The 24,082-nt window shown below is 49.9% G+C and overlaps 1 protein-coding gene and 1 pseudogene across 1 annotated transcript in view; one reads left to right on the forward strand and one right to left on the reverse strand.

The window, feature by feature from the left end:
- LOC144247624 (uncharacterized) overlaps positions 1-24,082 on the reverse strand; it is a 1,666,419-nt gene that overhangs the window by 1,185,750 nt on the left and 456,587 nt on the right. The window lies entirely within an intron of this gene.
- Positions 11,421-22,299, forward strand: LOC144247604 (olfactory receptor 14A16-like; annotated as a pseudogene).

Here is a 24,082-nt window from a genome sequence, read left to right on the forward strand (position 1 = left end):
AGAGAAGAAGACACCAAACAGTCAAGGTGTCAAGAGTATGTGCCTCTCTACCTGGGCCACTGACCAAAGAGCCGCAGCCCGAAAACTTAATCTGTTAGATAACTAGCAATAAAACATCTTGAGACCAAACAAGAAGAAACTGTGGAGTTTTCCTTTGAAAACGCGGGTTAAAGAAGAAGCTCTACCACCACACGAGAACCCCAGCCAAACCCAAAGTTCCCACAACTGGCGTCCCTGTGGGTGGGCATCAACAAGAAGACCAAAAAGAAACATCAAACAACCTCCAACCTTCATCAGCAGAGAAAGAAAAAAAAAAAGAGAGAAGAGCAGAGCACACACTCGCCACAAATTCCAAGACAAGAGGGAGCGGACAGCTCGAGATAAGAACCTGACCTTCACCGAAACAACTCGTCTCGGGGACTTTTCAGGGAGGAGACGACCCAGAAGCGCGCCTGGGATCTCTCACCTGTGACCTGATGGACGGTGATCAGTGCCATCTCCGGACTGACCTCGAGCCGACACAGCTTTTGGTGAGAACGGTCAAAATTAAGAACATGGGGGGGGAATTCTCCCAAGAGGAAAAAGAAATAGTATCTGCTTTCCAGGGCATCATCTCTGCCCATCCGGTAGAGATTGCTCAAAAGGAGTTGAAAGATTTATTATTATGGGTGCGGTGTAACTTCCCACACTCAGATCCAGATTTGTTGTATGAGCCAAATTTTTGGCAAGAAATTAACAAGTAATTATATTATCAGGCTATAAAAAATAACAAGCTTGCCACAAAACTTTTATCTTCAGCAAGAACAGTTCTAGAGTCACTCTCACAATGCGGCAGCTCAAGCCAGGCAGCTACGGCTCCTGGTGACAAACAGGAGGGGGGACAGTCCGGCCAGCAGCTTGGGACAGACCCTCTCACCACAGACACAGGACAGGCAGGATTGCTTTCTGTGGAAAATCAGGGAGATGATACCCCATCGCGTCCCGTGTCCCCGGGTTCTCACTGTTCCTCAGTTTCCCAAGAGTCCCTAAGCTCCTCCAACGCAGAAATTCCACAGACGGAGGCAAGTGAGCAAGGCACAGCCGCGACCCTCAGTGGGAGGAAGGCCTTGCCCAAGTCCAAACCCACGCTGGGGGGGACGGCGGCGGCGGCAGCAGCTCCGGTGGGAGAAGGTGCGAACGTGAGTGCAGAGCAGGGGGAGGAGGGAGAGGAAAGCGCCTCCACATCTGCGCAGGCTGGGAGTTCAAAACAGCCCGCGCAGAAAGCGAGGCCGGGGAGAGCGGCGGGGGCGGGACGGATCGGGGCGAAAGTGGGGGGTGCGAGTGCGGCAGTGGTACGCTCGGAGTACCCGGGGATGCGTTCAGGGTCGAGAATCCGTGAAGCCGCAGAAGCGGCTGCCCAAAGGGCGCGGGAACTTGGCTCCATGACCACAGCAGCCAGGGCTGCTGAGGAAGCGGCAGAGGGACAGCGGGAGGCGTTCCTCGCTGCAGCTCAGGCGGCGGGCACGTGTGTGAAGGTCGAGCAAAACCCGACAGCCACGGGTGGAGGGGATTTCTCACATTTCGAATGCGCGGGACGGGCACACAGGGGGCGGAGCCGGCGCGCGCAGGCTGTGGGTGCTGGCACGGAGCCAGGAGACGGGCAAAGTGAGACGGAAACATCAGGGTTGGAATGGGAACAGGAGGGTGATTGCGTCAGCCTTGGGGGGGACGGCAGTGGCTCTGATTCGGAGGCGGTGCGGGGCGGAGCGAGGCCAAAGCATAGCCAGGGTTGAAGCAGGAGCGTTCACTCCCCTGAGATGACGCAGGCAGGGATGGGGCGTGGCCAGGAGGTAAACATTCCTCAGGGCACAGTTCCATCACAGTTCCCATGGCAACAGACAGCCCAAGCCCACGGCCAATCCCTGTCAGCTTCAGACATGGCCAAGTTAGAACAGTTATTGCAACAAGAGTCAGTTTCATCAACTGCAGGGATTGCAAACGTGAATCAGTTGTTAAGAGAAATGCTCAAAGGTTTATCGGGAATTAGTGTGGGATTTGCAAATGTAAATCAGTTGACAGAAGAGATGCTAAAATGTTTATCGAAGTGCAGATTGAAGAGCAGAGTGCGGTTCCGACCTCAGCTGGTCAGGCGGCAGCGCCATCTAGCGGCGGAACCACAACATTGCAACAGGCTGCGCAGAACTTGTCGAGGCACTGCGCCACCCAGTGGTGGGACTGTGACATTGCAGGACTTTTTTCCAGTTTCTTATAAGAAAAACTCCAGGGTGAAAAAGGTCACATCTGCACGGCAGCAGGAACCTCCACTGACACCGGAACAGTGCGGGACTCAGGACACTTCTGCTGAGGCGCAGCAACGAGAGGAAATGATACGCATCACCGCTTCAGAGGGTGTCCCAGCTTGGACAATTCCAAAATCAAGGTCTGCCAAACTTTCAGGGCAGAGAGAGTCAATTTTAATATCAAAGGGGGTTGTTGAATTTCTTTTACGATATTTAAGCACAGCCTTAGAGTCACAGCCAGAACTGTTGGTTCATCTTCCAAAAATTTTCCAAATAATGCAAGGCAGTCGTGTGTTCTCCTCCACAGCAGATGCTTCACTTTTCTCCAGAGGCTTCCAGCCTTCGTCTTCACAGATGCTGCAAACGCCATTGGTATCGGTGAGTGCTGCTGCACCAAAACTACAGCCACAACAGATGACTCCACCCTACAGGCAAGTACCCACTGAATTTACAGCTTTGCAGAGCGCAAAAGTGGACTAGCAAGACATTCGAGCAAAATTAGAGAAAGAGAAAGGTTTATTGCAGAGCTCAGGAAATATAATGATGCCAGTGAACTATGACGCTCAGGGCCAAAACCCGAGATGGGAGCGCCTGGACCGTGGAGCAATCAAAGATTTAGCTAAGGCCATTCGGGACAATAGGTTGTCATCACCATATTTCAAGCAAATGTTAAAAAGTATTTTTGGAATGTATGATTTAACACCGTATAATCTTAAATATCTTGCAACATCAGTCCTTACAGACACCCAAGCTCTCGTGTGGCAGAAGGCATGGAGGAGATCCCTAGAGGAGCTGAGAGCCAAATACCAGGGTGGGCCAAATGCAAACCTCACCATGGCGCAGCTTGCTGGTGATCCTCCTAAGGACGATCCAACTCAACAGGCGGTGAGACTCCCGCGTCACGTGCTCAGCGACATCAAAGAGGCAGCACGGAGGGCGATTCTTCAAATTGCTCCAGCGGGGGTCCAAGACACCATCTACACTGAGATCAAACAGGGTCCTACAGAGCCGTTTTCTTCATTCGTAGATCGTCTTTCTCAGGCGGTGGAGCGGCAGGTGAGTGAGGAGGGAGCGAAACCACACCTGGTCAAAAGCCTCGCGTTCTCCAATGCCAATCCGGAGTGCAGACGAATCATCAGCATGATGCCGCACCAGGCCACCTTGGCAAACATGATCGAGGCGTGCAGCAAGGTGGGGACACCACAACATGTTGCTTCCATCATGGAGGAACACTTGGGAGATCAAATTGAAAAACGTGTTAGGGAAGCTCTTGCAAATTATACAAAGAGCAACCCTAATGCAGAGAGACGGTGCTTTAGGTGTAGGGCACAAGGACATATTAAAAGGAACTGCCCACAACTTTCAAAGCCCAACAAGCCACCAGACCTTTACCCTCAGTGCAGGAGAGGGAAACATCTCGCAAGTGAGTGTCACTCACAAACAGATGTGGATGAGAAACTTCTTCCTATTCCGGGAAACGGGAAAAAGAGCGCGAATCAACGCCAGCGCGCTCAGACACAAATCCTGGCAGTGACACAGAACCAGCAAGGACAATCCTCGGGGAGCAACAAACAGAACCCCTCAGCAGAGCAATCTCCAAAATCCCCAGCAACCCAGACTTGGTACCACCCAGATTCCAATGCATCTTGGCAACCTCCAAGTTGACGTGTCTTTTGGACAATAGCCATGCAGTGATACCTACAGGTGTCACAGGGACTTCTTAGAAAAGACAGGACTTTTTAATAATGGCCAAGGACAGGAGCAGTATCCTTGGACTTGTTGTTTATCCATCTTTGATTTCAGCAAACCGTAATGAGGAGTTGATGGTCACAGCAAAAGCCTTGCAACCACCTCTAACAATTCCACAAAACACACCGATTGCTCGAGCTATGGCTTTGCCATCTCATCCAGAAAGGCAAGCCATGCCAGTGTTCAACAAACGGGACTCTTTTCCTGGTGATCAAGCAGAAGTGCATGCATCTTAGGTGAAACATTTGAGCCGAGATCGGCCCATTGTTACTTGTCAGTTGACTTATAACGAAAAGACAATTGCTATTACAAGGATACTTAACACAGGAGCGGATGTTACAGTTATTTCATACATTTTTTGGCCTCAGAAATGGGACTTAGTTGCACCTTTAGGTTCTCTCACAGGCATAGGGGGGAGTTCCCTGTGCATGCAGAGTGAGAACGCAATTGTTGTCACAGGTCCGAGAAAAAAGACAGCAGTTATCCGTCCTTTCATCGTGCAAAAGCCCATCACAGTATGGGGAAGAGACCTTTTGGCACAATGGGGACTGAAATGAGAATTAGATTTTTAACAGGGGTCACTGTGGCACTCGCCACTTTAAAACTAGCCTAGAAAACAAATGATCCTGTTTAGGTAGATCAGTGGCCCCTAGAGCAAAAAAAATTGAGTGCATTAAAAAAGTTAGTCCAAGAACAGCTACAGAAGGGACACATCAAACCAACAAACAGCCCATGGAATTCCCCAGTGTTTGTCATTCACAAGAAAACTTCAGAGTCTTGGAGACTGCTTCATGATCTCAAGAAAATCAACGAAGTCATCGAGGACATGGGGCCACTGCAGCTTAGGCTTCCATCTCTCTCGATGATCCCAAGGGACTGGTCGCTTGTGATCATTGATCTCAAGGACTGTTTTTTCAGCATTCCACTTCATCCAGATGATGCTCCACGCTTTGCATTTTCTGTCCCAAGCATCAACAGAGAAGAACCTTTGCAGAGATACCACTGGACGGTTCTTCCTCAGAGACTCAAAAACTCTCCAAGCATTTACCAATGGTATGTGGCCCAAGCTTTACACCCAGCACGAGAGAAACATCCAAAAGCAAAAATTATCCATTATATAGATGATTTGCTCATTGCAGCACCAACAAAACAGGAGGTGCAAGAAGTTCGTGACTGTGTGATTGCGCAGGTGCAAAAAGCAAGACTGGAAATTAGTACACCAAAAATACAAGAAATTACACCTTAAAAATACCTGGAGTGGAAAATCACGAAACAAACAATAAGGCCACAGAAACTGGAAATCAACACAAAGGTCACCAATCTCCAGGACTTGCAACAGCTTTTGGGGGAGATCAACTGGATGAGACCGATCCTGAGAATCACCAATGATGACATCTCGTCGTTGCTCGATCTTTTGAGAGGGGACAATAACATCAAATCTCCCAGAACTCTGACGCCTGAAGCAAAAAAGGATCTTGAAAAGATCACAGACATAATTCAGCAGAGACAAACACATCGCTTTGTAGAATCATTGCCTTTTCATTTAGCAGTGTTGGGGGAAACAGCACAATTATATAAGTTAATTTTCCAATAAGATTTGTCTCAAATAGACCCTCTTTTGTTGATAGAGTGGGTTTTCTTAGCTTACAGGCCCTCAAAAACAATTCTTACAGATCTAGAAATGGTAGCACAGATTATCATTAAAGCGAGAACCAGGTTGTTAACAATGTCAGGCAGAGATTTCTCAGTTATTCATGTTCCTTTGAAAAAAGTATATTTTGAATGGGCGATGCAGAAATCACAAGATTTTGCAATTGCTCTGTTAGGTTATCCAAGAATTTGTACTGTTCATTTTCCAGCTCACAGGATGCTGAATGCGAAAGTAAGTCTCAGAGAAAAGCCAAAAATAAGCCAAGAACCAGTGGAAGGGGTGACAATGTTCACCAATGGTTCAAGAAAAACTCACAAATCAGTAGTTACATGGCAAAATTCAAAAACAGGAGAGTGGGAATCAGACATAAAAATGGTACAGAGTTCACCACAAATTGTAGAATTACCAGCAGTTGTCAGGGTTTTTCAATTGTTTCAGGAACCTCTCAATCTGGTCACAGATTCAGCATATGTTGCAAATGTGGTCAAACGGTTAGAAGGATCACTTTTGAAACACACTGACAATGAAATTTTATATTCATATCTGTCATGCATGAAAACAATTTTAGAAAATAGAGAACACAAATATTTTGTTACACATATCAGGGCACACTCATCACTCCCAGAGTTCTTAGCAGAGGGAAATACTCAAGCAAACAAACTCACAATGATAATATCTCAGACATTGCCGGATATTTTTGAGCAGGCAAAATTGAGCCATGCATTTTTCCATCAAAATGCACAGGCATTGATGGAATCCTTTCGCCTCTCCAAAAGTCAGGCGAGGAAGATCATCAATGCTTGTCCAGACTGTCAGCTTGTGCAGCCTCCTGCGTCTACAGGAGCTGTCAATCCAAGGGGATTGCAGAGTCTTCAGCTCTGGCAGGCTGATGTCACAAAATACCCATCTTTTGGGAGGCTCAAAAATATCCATGTCTCAGTTGACACATTTTCAGGGGCAATTTTTGCATCATTACATACAGGGGAAACCGCAGAACATGCCTGCAGACACTTTTTGCAAGCTTTTGCATCACTCGGGGTGCCACAAGAAATAAAAACAAATAATGGTCCGACTTATACAAATAAAGTACTTAACAAATTTTTAAAAAAATAAGAAGTAAAACACATTTTTAGTATTCCTTATTCTCCCTCAAGTCAAGCAATCATTGAAAGAACACATCACACCCTGAAATCCCTTTTAGATAAACAGAAAAGGGGAGAGGCAAGCTCAACACCTTATATGCGGCTAAACAAAGCTCTATATGTATTAAATTTTTTAAATAGTTCTTTCTCAAAGCCCACACCACCAATTGTTAGGCATTTTACAAACAGTACACAAGCAAAGTTAAGAGAAAATCCTTTAGTTTTAATCAGAAATCCAGAATCAGGACAAATTAAAAGTCCATTTACATTAATAACTTAGGGCAAGGGTTTCGCTTGTGTTTCCACAGAGCGAGGACCGAAATGGGTGTCAGCGAGGCATGTGAAACCTTTTCAAATACAAAAGCAGGTAAATGCAGACCCGAGGAGCAAAGAAGAGAACACGCAGACAGAGGCAGACAAAGACGCTGCAAACATCTCGTCAGACAACAATTAATTATTCAGAGACTTAGGGTTTTTCGAGGAAATTAAGTGTCATTTGAATATTGCTGCATTGCAGGGTTTTTCACAAAGGTTGGGGACATAGACATAGAGTTTAGACAAGTAGTATTCATGTGTCTCATTCTCTTGTCCGTTACTTTAGACAATGAGACAGACTTTCCCATGAAACAACCAAGGGAAAATGTGTGGGAAACTTTGGCAAAGGCAGCGGGTCTAAACAATATTTGTCTAACTCATTCAAAGCCAGGGAAACCATTTTCAACATGTTTGGTAAGTGTGCCAGTGAAGGAGTAGCCAATTCCAAAAAATATCCCTCTAAAGGTTTTAAAAACCTTTTCAGATCCTATAGAAGGGTGGCATGTTTAGACACCATACCTTCCTGTGGCTCACCTAGAACCTCCAGAGCTAGATATTTTTAGGTCAACAAAAATGAAATATTTTATCAAATTTAATCCAGTGGGAGTGGCAAAGACAGATAATCATACAATAGATGTCACTCCAAATCAATCTTTTTATAAAAATGCATCATCTTGGTGCAATTACACCAAGGTGACAAGCAAAGCATCCCTTCAACACCCAGTCACTTTACCGAAGGGAGTGTTTTTGATTTGCAGAGACAAAGTTTAGCCTACTATCCCTACAAAAATCAAGGGCAGTCCATACAACATTAGGGAACTCTCATTAATTGCACCTGATTTAAAAACTTTAAAGGAGCAGACATGCAAAGAAAAAAGATCCCTTAATCAATATAGTCCAAATTGTGATGATGATGTTTATACCTAAGACAAGGCTCAGAGAATTGCAGTTGCAATCTTCTCGCCCCAAACAGCATCGGGGGTGGCCTTGACACAATTAGACCACATAGCTTGCTGGCTGAGCAAACACAGTCGTGCCATTTCGTCTGCACTGAGTGACATGTTAACAGATATCAGCAGTGCAAGACAGGCAGTGCTTCAAAACAGAGCAGCAATTGATTATTTGCTACTGTCACATGGGCACAGATGTAAAGAATTTAAGGAGATGTGCTGCATGAACTTGTCAGATCATTCAAAATCCATTCATGAAAATATAAAACAAATAAAAAATAATATCACCAAGCTGAAAAAAGTAACAGGGTCCTAGTGGGATAATTTCTTTAACCTTTTTGATCTCTCACCAATGTGGAAAGAAATTTTAAAAGTAATATCATATATTCTTATAAGGCTTATAGTTCTTCTGCTTGTCATGCCATGCATTTTCATGTGTATTCGAAGGGCCTTGAACAAAGTGGCAAAGCAAATATTTTTAGTTCAAACAGGGAGGGGAGATGTGGGAACTCAAAATGCCTCTCAGACATTTTTAGAGGTTCCAAGCCGTAGTCAGACGCAGTCTGGACCCCAGCAGGCAGCTGGATTTAGCTGTGATTTCGAGTTTGAACCATGGAATGAATTACCAACTTTGAAGGTAGAACAAGCAGTCACAAAGTGCTAAATAGTATAGTAAATATAGTCACAAAATAGAGAGAAATATTTTTTAGTAGTGTACAGGGGGGTTTTAGTACATATACAGGGGGGTTTTTACTTTGTACATAGGGGTCAGAAGTTCTAAGATGGAAGAAAGTGGGCTAAACCCATCCTTCTTCTTTCTTCTTCCTTACCTCCATGTTCTTGATAATGTTGGCACTCATAGATTAGTTTAGAATAGAAAAACACTTAGTAACATAAATAATAAGTATTGAAGAATAATTATAAACATGTTATACGTAATATATCTTATAAAAGATAGCAACAGCCCTAGGCGGAGAGAGAAGAGGACACCAGTCAAGGCGTCAAGAGTATGTGCCTCTCTACCTGGGCCACTGACCAAAGAGCCGCAGCCTGAAAACTTAATCTGTTAGATAACTAGCAATAAAACATCTTGAGACCAAACAAGAAGAAACTGTGGAGTTTTCCTTTGAAAACACGGGTTAAAGAAGAAGCTCTACCACCACACGAGAACCCCAGCCAAACCCAAAGTTCCCACACAGCAGGGCTGGGGCACTGCCTGCAGCCAGCCCGGGCACAGCACAGAGGCACAGAGAGCTTCAATCAGTCAGGGCTGGGAAGGGGCTGAGAAGTGCCTGGGGCAGAATCACTGCCAGCCCTTGGCACAGGAACCTCTGGCTGCAGGACAATGCAGCTGCAGCTCCTGCAGTGATCTCCTAAAGCTGGAACATGCCAATGCCCACAGAGCCTGTGAGTGCATTCTCTGCTCATCTCCTGTGCAGAGCAGCCAGGGGTGCCCAGGGCTGTCCTGCAGAGCAGGGTCCTGCAGCCCAGGGCGCTGTGCTGGGCCAGGGACTCTGCTGCCTGCCAGGGACAGCTCTCAGCCGGCCCTGGAGCTGCTCCCAGCGCTGGCCAGGAGCTGTGGGGGGAAGGAGCCACCCTGAGCAGGGCAGGTGCTGCTGCTGAGAGGGGCTGGCTGGGGCAGGGCTGCTCCCAGCTCCAGACCAGCCTGGGCACAGCTCCGCAGGACACTTCCCAAACAAGGTAAGCCTGGGATTGCTGTAAAGGTCAGGAGCTTTCCTGAGAGTGTTTTCAATTTCCTGCTTGGAGCAGGATGACAATGTTGGGGTGGTGACAAAAAAATTTTTGCTTTTTATACATTTTTCATATACTCGTAGCTCTGTAAATTACTATTTTAGGATTATAAAACTATAATCCTTACTAAACTCCATTAAACTCTTAATTAGCTTTATCAAACTACTATGATGTTCTTATATAACTCTAATCTTTGCTGACACTAGTATGTTTCCTACCTTTCTCTTAGATTTTAGTACAATAAACTGACTGTCAAAATATATTCCTGAAATACTGCATAGTCTTATTATCAGGAAGAGGGCCTACAAGAAGCATATTTTGGTTTTGACCAGAATGTGAACAGTCATAACTAAAACTGGGGCAAAGAAATCCTTGGACCTACTGCAATGTGTTGAGGCAGGGGTGTGTAACTGGGGCAACTGAATCTCCTGCTGGACGTTCCTGTTAAATATCCTAATTAATCAACCTTTATGAATTGTTGAAATCAGGGTCTGGGTGTGCCCCATCCCCACTGGGACACCTGGAAGATTCCAAGAAAGGTCTGGTTTTTACTTTACTGTTTTAACACTGTTGCAAGGGGATTTTTTTCTCTTTTGATTATAGACAATAGGGGGATGAGAGAAGCAGAACAGAAATTGTAGTCCCAAAATCACAGAACATTCTAAGTTGAAAGGGACACACGGGATCATCAAAGGAATGTTTGAACATTTACAGAGACTCCAGAACTGTGACTTTGGCTGGTCAGTGTCTCTGCTGGGAGCCTCCCAAAGGGCCTTCAGCCACTCCTCAGCCCTGGGCAGCAGCAGCATCACCTCTGCAGGGCCCAGCAGGGCTCTCCTGAGCTGCCCTTGCCCAGCTGCACACAGAGCCTGCCCCAGCCAGGGCCCTGCACACAGGCAGGTTTCTGTAGGGCCGGGCCCAGGGAACACAGGGTGGGATGGGCTCTGTGAGCGCTGGCAGGGACAAGGCACCTCTCAGGAGGGAATGTCCAGGCCCAGGGAGATGCTCAGGGAAGAAGAGGGGGCTGAGCAGAGCAGTGCTGGAGTAACAAGCCCATCCAGCCCCTCACCTTCCCTCAGCCACAGGGAATCCTTTGCCTCTCACATCTCTCAGTGGCAAACTCTGAGTGCAGCAGGAATGCCGGGGATTTCTGACCTCAGAGTGCCAGCAATGATGTGTGGGTAAGAAAATAATGGCAAAAATTCTTTCCTGCTCTCCATGTCCTTTAGAAGTGTGAGTGCAGATGGTACCGAGCCTTTCTGCAGTAGGAGTGATTCCCCTGACAAATCTTGAATATCCAGCCTAGTCCCTCTGCCACATGGCCACAAACCCAGGGCAGTGGGGCAGGGATGGTTCCTCGAGAGGCCCCCCATACAGGCCTGTCTGCTCCTGGCACACTCAGCCAGCACAACTGGAGCTCAGGCAGGGACCTGGGTGAAGGTTTTCCCAGAGCAGGAACAAGGGTGGGTGAGTCCCAGCAGGACAGTCTGCAGGGAATGGCCCAGGTTTGGCTCCAAGCAGCCTCTCCTGACTTGTCCCTGTCCTTTCTCCATGAACAGGTGCCCATGTGCAGCCACAGCAAATGTCCAACAGCAGCTCCATCAGCCACTTCCTCCTGCTGGCACTGGCAGACACGCGGCAGCTGCAGCTCCTGCACTTCTGCCTCTTCCTGGGCATCTCCCTGGCTGCCCTCCTGGGCAACGGCCTCATCATCAGCGCCGTAGCCTGTGGCCACCACCTGCACACGCCCATGTTCTTCTTCCTGCTCAGCCTGGCCCTCAGTGACCTGGGCTCCATCTGCACCACTGTCCCCAAAGCCATGCACAATTCCCTCTGAAACACCACCACCATCTCCTACAACGGATGTGCTGCTCAAGTCTTTCTGATATTCTTCTTCCTTGGATCAGAGTATTTCCTCCTGACCATCATGTGCTACACCCACTACGTGTCCATCTGCAAACCCCTGCACTACGGGACCCTCCTGGGCAGCAGAGCTTGTGCCCACATGGCAGCAGCTGCCTGGGCCAGTGCCTTTCTCAATGCTCTGCTGCACACGGCCAATACATTTTCCCTATTCCTGTGCCATGGCAATGCCCTGGGCCAGTTCTTCTGTGATATCCCACAGATCCTCAAGCTCTTCTGCTCCAATTCCCACCTCAAGGAACTTGGGCTCATTGCTGTTACTGCATGTTTGCTTTTCGGATGTTTTGTGTTCAGTGTTTTCTCCTATGTGCAGATCTTCAGGGCTGTGCTGAGGATCCCCTCTGAGCAGGGACGGCACAAAGCCTTTTCCACCTGCCTCCCTCACCTGGCCGTGGTCTCTCTGTTCCTCAGCACTGGCATATTTGCTCACCTGAAGCCCCCCTCCATCTCTTCCCCATCTCTGGATCTGTCCCTGTCAGTTCTGTACTCGGTGGTGCCTCCAGTCCTGAACCCCCTCATCTACAGCCTGAGGAACCAGGAGCTCAAGGCTGCAGTGAGGAGACTGGTGACTGGATGCTTTCAGGAACATTAAACTGCTGTCCAATTTCTGCCATCACTTGTAATAAAAGTAATCTTTGATAATTTTTTATGGTTTGGTTATGGATTGTTTTACCCTTTGTTTTACTTTTTTCATATTGTCCACAATAAATGTCATTGTTTGTGCCATTTTTAATTTTTAGTAGTTTTCAAGGAACTAGAGGATCTTCCAGGAAAGATTTCTGCAAAGATGTCATTTTGTTGCCTTCTCTGGAGCTGCAGCAGCAATGTCTGTGTGCAGAGCTGGGGCAGATCAGGGCTGGCTCAGCAGCTCTGGTCCTGCTGGCCACACCATTCCTGATCCAAGCCAGGAGCCATTGGCCTTCTTGGCCACCTGGGCACACTGCTGGCTCATGTCCAGCCTGCTGTCCATCAGTCCCTGCAGGTCCCTTTCTGCCTGGCTGCTGTCCAGCCCCTCTGTCCCCAGCCTGTAGCGCTGCAGGGGTTGTTGTGGCCAAAGTGCAGGACTCGGCACTTGGACTTGTTAAACCTCACCTTGTTGGATTTGGGCCCTGGATCCAGCCTGTCCAGGGCCCTGTGTAGAGCCTACCTACCCTCCAGCAGATCAATACTCGCAGCAAACTTGGTGTCACCTTGATTCCATGAGGCCCAGAGTGTCCCAATGGTCTCCATGATTCCATGAGGCCTCCCAGTGTCACAATGTCCCTTTGGTTCCATGGGACCCCTTGATGTCACAAAGTCCCTTGGATCCTTGGGCCTCACAGTGTCACCAGGATAAAATCCCAGTTCTCTCAGCCGCTTCTCACAGGACTTGTGCTGCAGACCCCTCACCAGCCTTGCTGCCCTTCTCTGGACACATTCCAGCCTGTTGGGGGGTGCCGCGGGAGACAAGACTCATGCTATCATGATCATCAAGTCTCAGTTTATTGTGACAGATTACACAGTTTATATATGTTCGTTAATTAGCTCATACATATTGCAAAAGCCGAGCTCATGATTGGTTGCTATGTGACTTGTGCTACTATCTTGCTCTACTGTCCTTGTAGTTAGTACTTCTTTGTTCCTCTTTATCTTTTATACATACCAAGCAGTTTCAATCATCCTGATTTCTGCACACCACCTGCTTTCAGGGTCATGGAGACCTTACAGCAGTCACGTAGCCCTTCATACTTTGACTAATTTTACAGTTTCATGTCCCTTGCTATTTAACTATTCTTCTGCCAAGCTCTCTACACCAGCCCTCCAGGTCCTTCCAAAACTGGGGGCCCAGAACTGGACACAGCACTCGAGGTGCTGCCCAACCAGTGCCAAACACAGGGGAAGAATCAGTGCCCTGCTCCTGCTGGCCACACCATTCCTGATCCATAGGAGTGCCAGGGTATGAAAGACGGAAATGTGGCGAGGGGGTGGGGACAAAAGAGTGATTGAATGTCAGTCACCAAGAGTCTTGATTCTCATATATGTTTAGACTGCATTAGAAGGTGCTGGGGATCAATATCAATTGGACATTGATTATATCAATCGATAAACAAGAAAAGAAAGCAGGACAAAACCATTATCACTTCATTGTTTTCAATGTACATTATCTTTGAATACACTTCTGAAATCTGTCTTATTAGCCACAGAAGAGTTGACAACTTCAATTATTCCCAGGTGATTTTCTTGTTTGGGCGTTTTAAACAAATGTATATGAGCTTTCCCCTTTGAAATCCTGAACTGAAGAGCTCAAGAAAGAAGAGGACTCTGGAGCAGTAAAATCCGTCAGCTACCTCCAAGTGGCTGAGGATCCATCCCCATCAGAGCAGCAATGAGCAGAAATGGGCACAGCTCTGTGGCTGCCCCAGCTCTGCGATGGGCCCTGGGCCTGGAGCAGGAGCAGCTCTGGAGGGCCCCAGGGCCGGGGCTCTTGTGCTGGCCTGGGCAGATGGGATGGCAGGAGGGGCTGCAGAGCTCTCAGCACCTCAGGCAGAGGGGAGCAGGGCAGCCAGGGAGCTCCTTTGGCCTTGGCCAAGCCCCTTCCCCCATGGTGGGGCTGAGTCCTGGCTGAGCTGCAGCTGCTGCTGTGCCCTTGGCAGGGGCTGAGGCCGTGGGGCAGTGCCCAGAGCAGCCTGGGCTGAGCAGAGCTGTGGGGCCAGAGCCGGCTGGGCTGTGCTGGGGAGAGGCCCTTGGTGCTGCCCAGAGCTCAGGGCAGCTGGCAGAGCTGGCAGGGAGCTGGGCTGGGCTGGGAGAGCCTGGCACAGGAACCATCAGTGTCCATCTCAGCCTGGCTGAGCGGGCAGGGGCAGGACTCAGCCCAGGCCTTGTGGGGCAGGGCCAGCGCCTGGGCAGGCATTGAAAACAGGCAAGAGCCCGAGAGAGGAGGCTGCTCTGTGCCCTTGGGGCATGGACAGAGCAGGGAGGGGCCCAGGACATTTGTCAGCGCCAGCCTCTGTCTGTGCCAGCCCTGGGCAGCCCTGGCTGCTGAGCCCAGCTCTGCCCTGGGCTGAGTTTGGCTGTGGCCCAGCTCCATCCTCCTGCGGGGCTCAGGACCTGTTCCCGGCCATGGCCAGCCCTGGCCGCCTCTCTGCTGGCCCCGAGGCCGGCAGAGCCCGGGCAGGGCTGTCTGTGCAGCCCCACAGGTGCCACGGGCTCGGCAGGAGCTGGCAGAGGCTGCCCAGCAGGGAGGCCATGGGGCACAGAGCCCCAAGGCTGCCCAGGGCCCCACGGCACAGGGGCCGTTCCCAGCCGCAATGCTCCTGTCCTGGGCTGGGCTGCACAGGGGCTGTGGCACCATGGCTGGGCCAGCACAGGGCCACAGAGGGGCCACGCAGCCGCTGCCGGGGCTGGCAGCAAGGCCGGGCACAGACAAGGAATTGCTGAGCATGGCCTGCGCTGGCCAGGGCTGCCTGTGCCCAAGGCAGAGCTCAGCCGCCCTTGGGGGCTGCAGGAACACTCAGGAGCCCAAAGAGCCCCCATGGCTCTGCTGGAGACCAAGGCTGGAGCAGGGAAATGCAGGGATGCTGTGCCATGGGGAGAGCATGGAATTCCAGCACACACCTCAGCTCTCTGATGGTCCCGGCACCATGCTGGGTCCTGTTCCAGACTGGAGCAGAGCAGATGTTGATGACACAGGAGCCCTGCGGGGCTGGCAGGGACCTGCAGCTTGCAAGGTGCTCTGCTCTCCCTCAGCTCCTCTCTGAGAGATCCAGTCCCAGCTCGGCACCTCAGGGCACAGGTGGCATTGCCTGGTAATGGGCACACAGCTGATGTTGATGTCTGCCTGGAAAGGGGCACCAGTTTTAATACCTTCCTGTTTCCTAATATACAGACATGTTTTTATTATCCAGGTTACTTGAGTACTTTTAAGAAATGGCAACGTTTTCCCTCTAGGAACAGTAATTTCCTGGAAGTGTACTGATGGCAGGAGGAGAAATACTGATCTTCGCATCTACTTGAGTCACCAAGATTCAGTTTATTCTTTCCTGTCCCTCTTCCTTCAGTTTCCACTTCTCCTTTTAAAAATGGCCTTGTCTAAGAACATCTCTTCACTAGAGCAGCTGCATCTATGTCCTTCCTGTTACTCCCAGATTTATTCCTCCAGATGCTTTCTGGTCATTCAAGTGCCTCTCCACTGACTGGTCTCATGCTTTGAGCTTCAGGGACTTCTCAAATTTTTCTGAAGTTAAAATAAATATATAATTATTCAATGCCTTACTTATATTTATACCTATTACATAATTACATTTTCTTATGTCTTTGTCTAAAACTGTTCCTGTATGAAAATCCCTTGGGGATGGGGGACATGTCAAATGCTGCTGGGACATCACAGAGAGCTGAGGGGAGAGCTGTGATGGTTATTAAATTGTTCAAATGTGGAACTTGTGTTTGTTGGCAAGAAACCTTTCTGTGCTTCTGAGTGCCACCAGTCCCTGAGCCCAAAGGACACAAACCTGATGAGTTGTGGTTTCCACTGCAGGAGCACTTGGACCTTGGCTCTGCACAGGAGAGCTCTTCATCCGCTTTCCCTCTTTTCCTCCCTCTGGGCATGGAGGGAGCTCCTGCCTTCAGCCTGTGACTCGTGTGTGCAAAGAGCAAATCTGTGCAGAATCGGGGCAGGAAGGGTTTGGGGGACCTTGGGATCTGTGCTGGGCACAGAAGGTGTTTTCCATTGCTCTGAGACTGTCTGCTGTGCACAGTGGATTTAATAGCCAGCAGAGGAATGACTTTTGCATTTGATGGAGCTGTGCCTTCCCTTGGCTTTGCTGGCTGGCAATAAATGAACATCCCTCTGTGTCTGGGGCAGCTCCTTCTCCAAGGAAAGCAGGTGGGAGTTGGAGCCCAGGAGCTGAAACCTGAAGGTGCAGCCTGGGCTGGAGGGAGCTCAGATTTGCACAAGGCTGCTCTGAGTGCCAGGGCTTGGATGGGGGAAATGGTGGGGTGGGGGTAGGGACAGAGTCTGATGGATTGTCAGCCACAAAGGGTCTTGATTTTCATATCTATTCCAACTGCATAAGGAGGTGCTTGCATTCAGTGTCAATTGGAGATTGCACTTATCAATGAATTAACAGGAAAAAATATCTAAAGAGAAGCTAAGAAATCTTTTCTCATGGTCTTTGTAAATATAGTGTATTCACTTTAAATAGGCTCCTGAAATCTGTCTAATCAACCACAAAAGATTTGGAAACTTTAATTATTCCCAGAGGCTTGGCTTAGTTCAAATATTCTGAATGTTAATGAGTCCTGAGGCACTGAATTCCTGAACTGAAGAGCTGAAGGCTGAAGAAGCCTCTGGAGCAGTAAAATTCAGCAGCAGCCTCCAAGTTGCTGAGGATGTCAGCAGCCCCCACTGAGGCCATCCCTGCCCAGAGACCCTGGGGGAATGGGCAGACAAGGAGAGCGTCCCTGGGGCTGGGGCAGCAGAACTCAGAGGCACCAGCAGCTCCAGGTGGGAAATGGAGTGTGGGATGGGGCTGTGAAAGCCCTGCCTGGGCTGTGCCAAGCAGGACACACAAGCCTTGACCCCCATGCACTAAAAAACTCTCTCAAGGAGACATTTGAAAGGAATGACAATAATCTGTATCCTCTGAGTTGGATGCACTGAAGCAATACTATCAAGATTTTCTCAGGAGCTCTAAGCAACAAAACAGCCTTTACTGGGAAATTTAGAAAATCAGTGAAACTTTGGCAAACGTTTTAATACGGCATTCAATCAACAAAAAAAACTTCTCAAAGCATTATGATGGCCCATTCAACTTCACAAACTCTGAGCCTGTTCAATTTTAAGTTAATCAATATTTGCAAGAGTACAGAAATAGAAGAGGTAGATACAGAAAGAGAGAAAAAATAAGATACAGAGAAGCACACACTCAGCTACCAACTCCTGGATTCCAGTGGTGTTCAGATGGAAATTCCAAGAGCAGGTAGGGTCAAGATGTGTGCTTGCCTTGCGGTCAGCCTTAAATAACCCTTGGTGTTCCTGGGCCCTTCCCCCAGGTGGGACTTGGGGTCATTTGGTCACTCAGGAGCTGGGCTGGGGCTCCAGAGGTGGCTGTGGAGCATTGCCTGTGCTGTGCCAGGGACTGGCAGACACTGCTGGGCTGGGATAGAGGCTCTGGGGGGATTGGGGTTCCAGGGCAGGGCAGTGCTGGGGTTCCAGGGCAGGGCAAGGCTGATCCCGTCCCTTCCTCCCCTACACATGAAATGTTTCCAGCCAACAATCTCCTCCAGTCTGTCACAACAGTCAACATTGGAGGTGAAATACCAATATGGCCATTGGCACCTGCAGGAGAAGGACAGTTCTATTCCATAGGAAGGAAAGCACAGAGCCCCACTGTTTGGAAGGCAGGTGAGAGTCTCATTAGGCCAAGGCCAGGCAGACTTGTCAGGAGTGGCAGATTTTGTCTGGTGGCAATCTTTGGAGATAGGGAATTTTGGAGACAATCTCAATTTTGGCCATGAGCACCTGGAGAAGCAGGACAGTTCTTTCCCAAAGGAAGGAAAGCTTGGATCCTTCCCCCGTATTTTGGAAGCAGATAAGCAGTGACCCTTACCAAATGACTGCCTGCCAGATTTGTCCTGCCAATATGTCCATGGGAACAATCCCTGGATATAAGGAAATGGAGGTGAAACCCCAGTTCTGGCCATGTGTGCCTAGAGAAGAAGGAGAGTTCTTTTCCATAGGAAGAAAAGCCCCGAACCCCAGTGCTTCAATAGCAGATGAGAAGAGACCCTGCAGGTGCCAAGCTGTCAGGCAGCCCCTGGAGGCCAAACCAGCCAGACCTGTTCCATGTTTCCTTGGTTCCTTGGGACCCCACAGTGTCCCAGGGGTCTCCGTGGTTCCCCAGGCCCCACAATGACACGGAACTCCTCTGTTCCATGAGGCCACAATGTCACAATGGACCTTTGGACCCTGGGGTTTGCGATGTCACAATGGTCTCCTTTGGCTCCACAGCGTCACAATGGAACACTGATGACACGAGGCCCTGCAGTGTCACAATGGACCTTTGGTTCCCTGCAGCCCTGCAGTGCCACAAAGGCCTCTTGGTTTCACGAGGCCCCACAGTGTCACAATGGTCCCCTTGGTTCTGTGGGGACCTCCAGGTTCACAATGGTCTCACTGGTGCCATGAGACCTCACAGAATTGTAGCATAATATCCCCATCATGATGATAATTAGCATTGACTCCGTGATTCCAGAAGGCTGATCAATTGCTTTATTATACTATACTATACTATACTATACTATACTATACTATACTATACTAATTCAGAAAAACTCATCGTGCTTACAGACAGTCCGATGCACTCAGACCAGTTTGGTCATTGAATGCAAACAACAGCACCACTGGCCATTTAAGAAATCACCTTTTGGCAAACAAATCTCCATAACACATTCCAATGTTCGCAACAGCAGGTGCAGCAAGTAAAGATAAGAATTGTTTCTCATTCTTTTCTCTGATCTTCTCACAGCCTTCCCCAAGATGATGCCTGGGAAAGTTGTGCCTGCAGCTCTGTGGCCAGAGAGTTGCAGCCACATCGCAGTTTCACAATGATTTGCTTATTCCAGGGGGCCTCATAGTGTCCCAATGGTTTCAATGATCCCATGAGTCTCCTCAGTGTCACCATGGTCTCCTTGGTTCCATGGTGCCCCACAGTGTCACAATGGCCCCTTGGTTCCATGAGGCTGTGAAGTCTCTTAATGGTGTCTCCATGATTCCATGAGGCCTTCCAATGTCACAATGGACCTTTGGCTCCCTTGGGTCTCACCATGTCACAATGGTCCCTTGGTCCCATGACACCCCAAAGAGTCATAATGGTCTCCACGGTTCCCTGAGGCCCTGTGGTGTCACAATGGACCCTTGGTTTGATGGAGCCTCTCAGTGTCACAATGATCCTGACATTCCCTGGAGTCACACAGTGTCACTACAGTCCTCTTGGTTCCATGAGGCCCAGAAATGTCACAGTGCTCTCCAGGATTCCATGAAACCCCACAGTGTCACAATGGTCCCTTGGTCTCAGGGCCCTGCAGTGTGGAGAGTGTGGGAAGGGCTTCAGCTGCAGCTCTGCCTTTGTCACCCACTGGCCCATCCACACCGGGGAGAGGCCCTACGAGTGTCCCCGGTGTGGGAAGAGCTTCTCAGACCGCTCATTCTTTGCCTGGCACCAACGGAGCCACCAGTAAGGGAAGCCCTACGAGAACCCCACCTGCAGGAAGAGCTTCGTGTGCTGCTCCAGCTCCATCCCCATCAGAGGACCACCCTGGTCAGAGCCCTGGTGACCACATTCTCTGTGATACACAGATGGAAGTGGCTGGTGTTCCTTTTATTTTTGCTCCAGTTATCTTTTATCTTCCTCCATTCAAAACACAGAAAACTGTGGTAAAAATCAGCAAATTCATCAAAGTCATCTAAAGCCTCACATTTTACTTGTGTTTTGGGGAGTCTTGGATTACAGGAGATATCTGTGAGGAAATGGGTGTGTTGAGCGTATTTGGTTTAGTTGTCTTTATTTCTTGGCACTCCAAAGGTGAGAGGGACAGATCTGTCAGCTCAAAACAACTCAGTGCCACTAAAAACTACTGAATCCCACCCCAAAACTACTTGCTTCCACTGCATCTCAGGGTGAAATTAGGTTGCAAGGAGATTGGGCAAAGTGGGATGCAAATCAGGATGGGCATTGGGTGGGGCGGGATGGGTGGGATGGGGTTTGGGAGGTGTGAAATGGGGGAAGTACAGCCTGGGAAGAGGTCTTGATGTCCAGAATGGGTGGGATGAGTTGGGGTTGGCATTGGGGAGGTGGGGTGGGGTCTGGAATAGACAGCCAAAGTTTGGGGATGATTAAGATAGGGGGAACCCGTTACTGAGTGAGTTTTTGAATAGTCTACATTCATGAAGAGATGCTGGGGTATCTCACATTCCTGAAGCAGTTTTGGGGCACTCCAAAACTCTTGGGGGGTTTCCTGAAAGCAGTTCCATGGAGCCCCATGGCCAGGGGTGGTTGCCACAGGCATAAGCTCAGTGCTGTGCCAGAGTCCATTGCCTCGGTGCTGAGAGCAGAGAAATGATGAATGGCCCCAGACATCTCCAGTGTGTTTGTGTGGAGGCCTGTGAGCTTACTGGGGAGAGGGCAACAGCAATGCCCTGGAGAGATGCACCTTAGACTCTGGGCATTCCTCACAGCTCAGGGTGAGGACAGAAGCTTCCCCCATGGTACTCTGCAGCACTGTGTTAATTTGTCCCAGATCTGTCCTCCAAATTGGCCTGTTGGCCTTTCCTAACCTTTTTACCCTCATATGTTCATGTTCTAGCAAGTTCTCCCTTCCCTGTCTTCTCATTGCTTTATGTCCCCGCCTATCCACCCTGGCATTCCCTATTAGTCCCTTTTCCTGTGTACCACCCCTAAACCCTGACATCCCTGATGCTCTCCTCAACCCCCTCTGTTCCTGTATTTATACCCTAAACCCTCCTTTGTCTTTAACCCCCAGACCCCTTGACCGCCAGATAAACCCTCGCTGGAGCTCCATGCCTGGGCCCTCCCGTGTCCTCACTGCTGAGCAGCTCCGTGTGTGTGTGTGTTTGTGTGTGTGTGTGTGTGCTGGGCTCCCATGGCTCCTACCCGTGAGCACAAAACACTCCCAGGGAAAGTTGTGCCCGCCACCACCACAGACTGACAGTGTCCCTTGGGACCAAGAGGCCTTTGTGACACTGAGGGACCAAGGAGAGCATTGCTGCCCTGCCAGGCCTCATGGAACCAAGGATCCACTGTGACACTGCAGGGCCTTGGGGGACCACGGTGACATTGTGACACTGCAGGGCCCAAGGATCCAAGAAACTTTGTGACACCAAGGGGTCCCATGGAACTAAAGGGACATTGTGACACTGGGAGGCATCATGGAATCATGGAGACCATTGGGACACTCTGGGGCCTCATGGAACCCTGGGGACACCAAGTTGTCTGGGAGTGTTGATCTGCTGGAGGGTAGAAGGGCTCAGCACAGGGCCCTGGACAGGCTGGATCCAGGGCCCAAATCCAACAAGGTGAGGTTTAACAAGTCCAAGTGCCGGGTCCTGCACTTTGGCCACAACAACCCCTGCAGTGCTACAGGCTGGGGAGAGAGGGGCTGGACAGCAGCCAGGCAGAAAGGGACCTGCAGGGACTGATGGACAGCAGACTGGACATGAGCCAGCAGTGTGCCCAGGTGACCAAGAAGGCCAATGGCTCCTGGCCTGGATCAGGAATGGTGTGGCCAGCAGAAGCAGAGCTGCTGTGCCAGCACTGATCTGCCCCAGCTCTGCACACAGACAATGCTGCTGCAGCTCCAGAGAAGTCAACAAAAGCACATCTCTGCAGAAAACTCTGCTGAGAGATCCTTTAGTTCCTTTAAAGCCACTGAGAGTGCAGCCCCTCATTGACACAGTCTGTGGGCACAAGGAAGGTGGAAAGAAGCAAAATGAGAAATGGCATATGGAATGGCTTTCCTTTGTGGACAAGATTAAGAAATAAAACAAAGAAAAAGAACCTCCAAAATGAAACCAATAAGAAGCATCACAGATTACTTTTATTACAGGTTATTTGCAGAAATTGGTCAGTAGTTTAATGTTCCTGAAACCTTCCTCTCATCAGTCTCCATAGTGCAGCCTTGAGCTCCTGGTTCCTCAGGCTGTAGATGAGGGGGTTCAGGGCTAGAGGCATCACTGAGTACAGAACTGACAGGGCCAGATCCAGGGATGGGGAGGACATCGAGGGGGGCTTGAGATTGCCAAACGCTGCAGTGCTGAGGAACAGAGAGACCACAGCCAGGTGAGGGAGGCAGGTGGAAAAGGCTTTGTGCTGTCCCTGCTCAGAGGGGATCCTCAGCACAGCCCTGAAGATCTGCACATAGGAGAAAACAATGAACACAAAACATCCGAGTCCTACACACACACTAACAGCAAGAAACCCAAGTTCCCTGAGGGAGGATTTGGAGCAGGAGAGCTTGAGGATCTGGGGGATTTCACAGAATAACTGGCCCAGGACATTGCCATGGCACAGGGGCAGGGAAAATGTATTGGCTGTGTGCAGCAGTGAATAGAGAAAGCCACTGGCCCAGGCAGCTGCTGCCATGTGGGCACAAGCTCTGCTGCCCAGGAGGGTCCCGTAGTGCAGGGGTTTGCAGATGGACATGAAGCGGTCGTAGCACATGATGGTCAGGAGGAAATACTCTGCTGAGATGAAGAACATGAAGAACAAGACCTGAGCAGCACATTCTGTGTAGGAGATGGTGCTGGTGTCCCAGAGGGAATTGTGTATGGCTTTGGGGACAGTGGTGCAGATGGAGCCCAGGTCGCTGAGGGCCAGGTTGAGCAGGAAGAAGAACATGGGCGTGTGCAGGTGGTGGCCACAGGCTACGGCGCTGATGATGAGGCTGTTGCCCAGGCGGGCAGCCAGGGAGATGCCCAGGAAGAGGCAGAAGTGCAGGAGCTGCAGCTGCCGCGTGTCTGCCAGTGCCAGCAGGAGGAAGTGGCTGATGGAGCTGCTGTTGGACATTTGCTGTGGCTGCACATGGGCACCTGTTCATGGAGAAAGGACAGGGACAAGTCAGGAGAGGTTGCTTGGAGCCAAACCTGGGCCATTCCCTGCAGGCTGTCCTGCTGGGACTCAGCCACCCTTGTTTCTGCTCTGGGAAAACCTTCACCCAGGTCCCTGCCTGAGCTCCAGTTGTGCTGGCTGAGTGTGCCAGGAGCAGGCAGGGCTGTGTGTGGGGGCACTCAAGGAGCCATCCCTGCCCTGCTGCCCTGGGTTTGTGGCCATGTGGCAGAGGGACAAGGCTGGATATTCAGGAGTTGTCAGGGGAATTGCTCATACTGCAGAAGGGTTTGGTAACATCTGCACTACCATGTCTGGAGGACATGGACAGCAGGGAAAATATGTAGGGAATGTTTTTCCTACCCACACACCATTGCTGGCTCTCTGAGGTCAGAAATCCCCAATATTCCTGCTGCACTCAGAGTTTGGCACTGAGAGATGTGAGAGGCAAAGGATTCCTTGTGGCTGAGAGAAGGTGACGGGCTGGATGTGCTTGTTAACCCATCACTGCTCTGCTCAGCCCCCTCTGCTTCCCTGAGCATCTCCCTGGGCCTGGACATCCCCTCCTGAGAGGTGCCTTGTCCCTGCCAGCGCTCACAGAGCCCATCCCACCCTGTGTGCCCTGGGCCCGGCCCTACAGAAACCTGCCTGTGTGCAGGGCCCTGGCTGGGGCAGGCTCTGTGTGCAGCTGGGCAAGGGCAGCTCAGGAGAGCCCTGCTGG

Source organism: Lonchura striata, chromosome 29 (assembly GCF_046129695.1).
Source record: "Lonchura striata isolate bLonStr1 chromosome 29, bLonStr1.mat, whole genome shotgun sequence".
NCBI lineage: Eukaryota > Metazoa > Chordata > Aves > Passeriformes > Estrildidae > Lonchura > Lonchura striata.